An 8,032-nucleotide genomic window follows, 5' to 3' on the forward strand; every position below is an offset into this window, starting at 1 on the left:
ACAACCTCAAGTATCATAACTTGATATTATTTCTACTTTTCTACTTATAATGAAAACAAAAGTTGTGAGTCCTATTCATCATTTCCACATGAAAAAACAATAGAAAAAATGGTGTGTTTATTCGCCTAGAAAATGCCCAGCTGGGGTTTATTAACCACATTTTAGTTACTCATCTTTATGACTCTCAAATAGAGATAAGATAAAATCACAAAGACCTCCCAGATGACAAGTTCACCAAGGCCACTGGATCTGAAGGAAGCTAGAGTAGTATGTGATTGTTTCCTGGGCCACAACAAATTATCTATGTTCAGGGTATCTGTTTCTGTAATTTTCAGTAAGTTAAAACATAGGACCAGTTTCATAGCACTGCCCAAGATCTAATTGTTGAGGATACCAGGCCTGCAGACTCATGTTTAACATCATCCCTATATATTTAATAATATACATGTAATGAGATCTAAGATATATAGATACATAGATACATGTATATGTAAGTGTGTGTGTGTGTGTGTGTGTGTGTGTGAGTGTGTGTGTGTATTCTAAATAATGCTTGCTCATTTCATCTATCTTTCATCTGTCTTTAAAAAGTCTGTTCTAGATCCATGGTGTGGGGAAGAGACTGTAACTATAATGGGAATTTTTAGGGGGATGGAACTGTTCAGAATCCTGATTGTGATGGTGTTAGGCAAATCCATGCATGTGTTAAAATTAATACAACTGTACACTAAAAGGGGAAAAAGTGAAGGTTAACTTTACTGTATAGTGAAAAGAATTTTTTTTCAATTGTTCTTAAAAAAAAAAAAAGTCCATTCTAAGCAACTTTGATGTATCATATCCTGTTAAGACAGGAGCACAAAAGAATATAAGGCATGTTTGGCCATAAGAAACTCATAATCTAGTTGGGATCATTGACTTATAAAGAGATAAACCATACATCAGCATCAACAGTTCTCTAACATACGTCTGAACTGAGTGCCATGAGATCATGAAGAGTCTGGCCAAGATTCCTGGATTTATCTGGGAAAGTTGCACAGAAGAAGTGATATCTGAGCTGTGAATTTTTTTAAAATTTTTATTTATTTATTTGACAGACAGAGATCAGAGGTAGGCAGAGAGGCAGGCAGAGAGAGGAGGAAGCAGGCTCCCTGCCGAGCAGAGAACCCGATGTGGAGCTCGATCCCAGGACCCTGGGATCACGACCTGAGCCGAAGGCAGAGGCTTTAACCCACTGAGCCACCCAGGCGCCCCTGAGCTGTGAAATCTTGATGGTCAAACAGGAATTTATCAGGAAAAAAAAGGTTGGCAAGGACATTTATATAGTTAAAACTAAAGAGATATCTATTTCTATGTAACAGATATGTATCTCTCTTTATGTGTGTGTGTGTGTGTGTGTGTGTGTAGATAGAAAAATACAGACATATACATATATACACATATACACACGTATGTATATACACATATGCACACAGAATACACACACACATAATATCTAAAGAGAGGTGATGGTGGCCAGTCATAAGGAGTTCATACATACATTTAATATATTTATAACTTGCAGTTTAACTCTATTTTAGAGGGTGGAGAAGACCCAAAGGGCTCGGGGTACAGGAGAAGTCCAGGGCTCTCCAACTTCATGGATTCTCCTGGAAAGGCTTAAATAACGCCACAGTTCTTTCTAAAGTGCCTCTCGTGCATCGGTCGCTGCGGTCTATCGTATGTTCTAATACAGTGGCCAGAGTTCGTTGTAACAGGAGTGTGCAGCATACTCCACAGAAACCAATCTATAAACAGAGGACGTGCTAGTAATTGGCCGAGCACAAGAGACCAGGCCCATGCTAACTGGTGATGGATGAGTCATGGCATCTCTCAGCTTCTTTTTCTCTGCTATCAGCATTTTACCTCCTCCTCTGTACAGCGTCTGGTCATAGACGAAACACAAATGGAAAGCCATTAGATGCCGAGAGAAGCCATGAGTCAAGGAGACCTTCTGAGTCAAGCGCTGATTTCATCTCACCTGCCTCTTTCCTCACTTGTCTGCAGCTACGCGGTACCAGGCCAGCCTCCCCCCTTCCTCAAAGACTTTGCACGTGCTGTTCCCACGGCCCGTGATGCTCCTCGCCCAGTACAGCTCATGCCCTCCTTTATATTAGGTCTTTATGATAATGTCACCTTTCCAAGGTGAAAAGGGGCACTTCTGGCCACCCCTATCTAACCCCCCCCCGCTCCCCACATTTCAAAATCCCTTTCCCAGCTTCCTCATTTTCTCCTTGGTCCCACAGTATGGAACATACTATGGCTCTCCTCAACATCCATCTTTTTTTTTTTTTTCCTTTCCTATTTTGTCTCTATCCTGCACTAGAACATAGCCCCTGCGTGAACAATCTTGCCTATTTTGTTCACTGTTCCATCCTTAATGCTTAAGTCAGAGCCAGACCTTTGGGGGCACTTAAACAAGTAATTCTTCATCCCTAAATCACCCCAGGTCCATTTTCAGCCCTCTGTGCTCTGTGCCCTTGGAAGTAAAGTCCTGTGAGCTGCATCCATCATGAGATGGCTTCTGGGTGCTTCAGCCAATGGAAGGCACTGTGACAGTGGTGGAGGGTGGGGGGAGAGAGAGGCTGCGGTAGTCCTTCCTGACCCATCACTGCTTTGGTCCTTAATTTCCAGCAGGAGCTGTCTCTCCTACAACCAGAGAGCTCCTACTAGGACCCTGTTCCTCCAGTAAATGCTCTTTCCTAATTCCTTCCACTGTGGGGGGTGTAATGGCTTTCTGATGCTCCTAATCTCTGGGCACTGCATCTTCTCTAGATTTTTACTTGGCAGAGAGGCAGGCACATATAATTAATGCCCACATATAATTAAGATGACCCTTCATTAAAGTCTTTTCCTTAGTACCATCTGCAATGAACTCTCTTTTTCTGCCAGTACTCAGTACTTTTTGCCTGATAAAGAACTCAATAAACACTTGCTAAAAGACTGCTGAATGAGCGAAAATCCTCAGCATCCTTGAAAACTCAATGGATCAACTCTGGCACTGGAACTGCCACTGGAGGGACACCACAGCAGAAAAGGCTACAGGTCAGCAGTGGGGAGATGACTCTGGAATGTCCAGCCAAGCCTTGAACGTGTGTATGTATAATGCAAGAGCCACTGGCTGAGGAGTAAAGAAGTCAATCCATAAGCTACTTTTTTTCATCATGCCCATCATTCTGTCTGGTTATTTTGTGTGTCCGCCGAATATTTTCGTGCTGATAAAATATGGTCTTTGGGGGCGCCTGGGTGGCTCAGTGGGTTAAGCCACTGCCTTCGGCTTGGGTCATGATCCCAGGGTCCTGGGATCGAGCCCCGCAACGGGCTCTCTGCTCAGCGGGGAGCCTGCTTCCTTCTCTCTCTCTCTCTCTGACTGCCTCTCTGCCTGCTTATGATCTCTCTCTGTCAAATAAATAAATAAAATCTTTAAAAAAAAATATGGTCTTTGAAGCAGATCATAATGTTCAAACAGTGGGGTAGCAGAGGGTGAGAGGTAGTGTAATAATTGTTGAATTCCAATTTGCTCTTTGACCAAATTGCTTAACTTTTCTGAGCTTGCTCATCTACAAAATTAACAGAAACTTCATGGAGAAGTTAGAAGTATAAAGACAGGACTTATGTAAAGTGCTTGTCAGAGTATGTGCCATAGTAGTTGCTCAATAAAGGTTAATTTCTCCTCCTTTTCTTTTTGGTTTCATTTCACCTTTTTGTTCCCTCTCTCCTTATGGAACTGCCTCAAATCAAATGGGATCAGAGACATTTTATTCTGCTAAAACCTTTAAATTACCTGGTTTGGAAAAAAAATAAAAAAACTGTGCAGTAACATTTCCTTCCAGTCAGGAAAAAAGAAGGAATTTATTACCTGGGGGACATTCAGGAAGCCAAGCATGAGAGGTCGCAAGAAAGAGGAGTCCATAAAGAGACTGAGGAGTCACCCTCCTGACACGAGGCCTCGATAAGGGTCTGCCCCATGCTGTACAAGCAACTCGCTATGCTCGATTGCTTGGCAAGTCGAGCAATATTCACAAGCATCAGATTTGCATGCTGCTGTACCAAAATTGAGCCCATGTTAAGATACTGAACAAGAGAAACTTGGCTACTCTTCTTTGCCATCGGGAAACACAGAGGGGCCTTCTTAGAAGATTACTGGTGAGAAATCCTTAGTTATAGCTCTAAAATTTACCACTTTACCAGTTTATGTGCATGTTAGGACACACAGACATATTTCCACTCTAACATGTAACTTCCCCCTTGTCTTTTTTTGTTTATAAACCAGAGAGCATGCTATGAAGGTAGGAGAGCCTCAGAGGTTTTGCTTCTAAAAAAATCTGACACACGACAGGACGGAATAACAAAACTGAATACACTTTCACACAAAATGCTGTGTTTAAGTATGCCCACATCCTGGAGGCACACTTGTGGGTGACGGTGTACCCAATATCCACGGGTATGTGTGTTCTGTGTTGATTTGCTTGTGCTCCTTTTGCCATAAAGCAATGGGGGCTACCGCTACAAATTATAAAACTGTGATGACTGCCCTTTCTGCCTCCAATGGTGCCTGTGAAAAAACTTGTGGCAAAGGGGGGCAAAAAAACCCCGAGCAGGTTCTGAAGTTTACCCTTGACCGCCCCCGCTCTGTAGAAGATGGAATCACGGACGCTGCCAATGTTGAGCCGTTTCTTCAAGAGAGGATCCCAGGGCATGGCAAACCTGGGAATCTCGGTGGAAGGGTTGTAACCACTGAAAGGAACAAGAGCAGGATCGCTGTAACTTCTGAGCTGCTTTTTTCCCCCAAAAGATCTTTGAAACCTCTCACCAAACACTATTTGAAGGAGAGTCCACGTGATTGGCTGTGCACAGCTACTAACCGCAAGGAGAACCAGGACTGGTGTTACTTCCAGATTAACCAGGATGAGGAAGGCGAGGAGATGAGGATTCACACTCATTTATCAGGAATATTTTGTATGAGTTCTTGAACCAAAAACCAAACAAACAAACAAACTGCAGTGACTGCTGTATCTATGTGAGCTGCTGAGCGAAGCCGGGATGACTACAGCGATGAAATCAGCTCTGAACTTGAAGGCCAAGAGGACAGAAATGAAGTATTTCAACCCCTTTCAAAACAACACAACCAACCCAAAACACGACTAGAAATGAGAACATCCCAGATCAACCTTCCCTTGGGTCCTGCGGAAATGTTTGTGCAGCTAAGTCCATGTTGGTTCTGTCTTTAGTCACGGGCCATCATTGTCAAACACTCACACTGCAAGAGTCAGCACAATAGTACTGAAATACACACAGGCATCACATTCCAGGACCAAAAAATGGTACCATGAAAAAGAAGAAAATTAAGGTTTGCCTTTTTTTTTTTTTTAATTCTGGTACAAAATTATATATCTGCACAAAAGCAGATTTATAAGTGCGGGGGACAAATCATATGGATTAACACATGCTCTGACATGCAGCATTGTTGGCAAATGAAAGAGGAGAGATGGAAATATTCCCTGATGTTGACAGACAGGTGCCAGCACTACTCTGAAAAAGTGCCAGCGTGTGCATGTGCGAGCACACACACACACACACACACACACACAGGTGTTCCTTATGCCGTACCACTGTGTTCACTCTAAGATTTATATGGCCTGTTGTAGAATAAAAATTATCTACTCAGCACATTAAAAGTACAGATTCTTTAAGCAAAAGTTATATAAGATTGCCATTAAAACTATACTCATTATACAACAAACACTTGCTATTATGTGTTTTTTTTTCTCTCTGACTGATATGATAATGTCTAAGGCAGATCCCCATCCTAAAGCAGAGAGGGCAGAGTAAAAAATTAACAACGAAAGAATTTAATAGGTAATAACGCAAAGTAAAGTTCACAGAGTTAAGAGGACGGAGTAATCGCTTCCTGTAATGGAACGGGGAAGAACAGAATGTCCCATGGAAGAGTAAAATCTCATTAAGAATCTGGAAGTTAAGTAGAATTTTGTTGGGTGGAAGTGGAAGTTAGGTGAAGGAAATGCACAGCTGTTCAAAAAAAAAAATTAGTACATCATTAAAACTCTAAAGACCTGCATGGATTGTGACATACTGAGAAATATATTGCTTTAAAGGCTGGAACTGTGGGGTTCATAAGTGCAGCAGAGCTTAGCTTGTCCTGACTTGCAGAAGGCCAGGACTTGGATGTGAAAAGCCTGGTATCTGCCATTGCTCTTAATTCTGATGCTCTGTGGCCTCCCTCAGTGGTGCAAGGACTCACCCCAGACTCCCAAGTGCCATCCACGTCTGTCCCAGACACATTTTCCCTTGACAGCCAGCCAATCACTTCAGTTAACAATGTCGCCCCTTCTTTTTCCATAGCAGCATGAGTAATGCACTGTGTTTAAATCAGGGTCCCTTTATTGGAATCTTCTTATGAGTAATCACATTCAGTGTAATTTTAAATATTGGGTCATTACTGAGAAGCCCATCTATATACACAGTTTCCCAAAAACTCCTTGTCATGAATCATCTCTATGCAAACATCCATGTTTGTTCATTTAGCAAAATTTCACGAAGTGTTCCTCTATGCCTGGGTAGCAGATCCTGTCCCTGTCCTGTTCATGTCTTGGTGTGTATTATTTTAATGCACAATATCAGCTTCCAATGACCAAATCCTACTTTTTTTTTTCTTCCTTATGGGGCTTCTCTTGCACCTGGAGTATGTTTTGCCACCCAACTGGTAGGAGTGATTATCACAGAGAACTAATGCTATTAAATGGGGTCAAAACATGTTGTTGAACTCGGGGAACTGAATGCTTATTGGTGCTTCTACGCCTGGAGATGAGACTGAACGTGTGACTGCAGGAGTTTCAACGACAGCAGCCTGACAGGAGCCTGGTAAGGGTTCTGATATTTAGGGAAGAGGTTCTGAGGTTCTCCTCGGTGGGCAACCAATAGAAACATGGGGCAGGAATGAGGAATATATGAAATGTGTGCAAGAGAAGGAAGAAAACGTAGGTCAAGTACAGCCTTGAGACCAAGTGAGCTGACTGTGGTTTACCCTGTGACCCCTCCCATTTGGAGTATTTTATTTAATTATTTAATAAACTGCATCTGGTCACCGCCTCAAAGCATCGATGTAAGACAGAATGAAACTGACAGGGCGCACCAGTGTCAGAAGTGGTGCGAGCAAGGGTCAGCCCGTACTACATTACGCCAGTGCCCACCAACATCTCACACTTTCCACTTCAGCACAACTGCCAGCACCTGTACTTCTCTGCCCAGAGGCTCCCCATTACTTTCTGGAGGGTGCTCCGCGGCTGGCATGGCAAATTGGAATTGTCAGAGTATTTAAAAACAAAACCCTGGGAATACCCTCAATTAATAAAACTGACTGGAGTTTGTCTATCATTTCCCTAGTGACCTCATTCTTATAGGATGACTCTAAGTCACAGGCTCTACACTGATCCCTGGTTTCCCTCTGTGAGTTAATCTCCATTTATCCATAGTTGTAACTGGCTTGGTAACACACTCTTTCTTGGCTGCATTCCCTTCTTTGTCTATCTTCCTCAATCTTCTGTGGGTATTTTCTGTCATCTCCTAAATAAAATACTTTCACTCAAATCCCTGACTTAAGTTCGGCTTCTGGGATCCCCAGCTAAGGCAGTCTGGTACTTGTCATTTGGTCATAGTATTGGCTGTTCCCCAGGAAATGGAGTAGAATTTGAGTTCAGATCAACAAGCCTCCCAGAAAATGTGGACAGGAAGATAGAAGGCTCATAGTTTCACTGGCCGGAATTCCCTCCTCTACTCTAGTTCAAGGCCACCTGTGAGGTGGGCTGCAGTGCCATGGCAGGTGATTTCTGGCTCTTCCTGGCATAACCTAGATCCTTATGAAAGATAATAAATGATGGAAAGTTGTCATGCTACTACCAAGAGAGAGCTTCACAGCTCATGTGACAGTGAGACAGAGACTGCAATCAATTTTCATTTCTTAGATTTTCTTCAGACATTG

At 42.7% G+C, this 8,032-nt stretch overlaps 1 pseudogene; it reads left to right on the forward strand.

Moving 5' to 3' along the window:
* Positions 1–4,581: 4,581 nt before the first annotated feature.
* Positions 4,582–5,006, forward strand: LOC101676181 (annotated as a pseudogene).
* The last annotated feature ends 3,026 nt before the right edge of the window (positions 5,007–8,032 follow it).

This window comes from Mustela putorius, unplaced genomic scaffold (genome assembly GCF_011764305.1).
Source record: "Mustela putorius furo isolate JIRA1106 unplaced genomic scaffold, ASM1176430v1.1 tig00000487_pilon_pilon_pilon, whole genome shotgun sequence".
In the NCBI taxonomy this organism is placed as follows: Eukaryota; Metazoa; Chordata; class Mammalia; order Carnivora; family Mustelidae; genus Mustela; species Mustela putorius.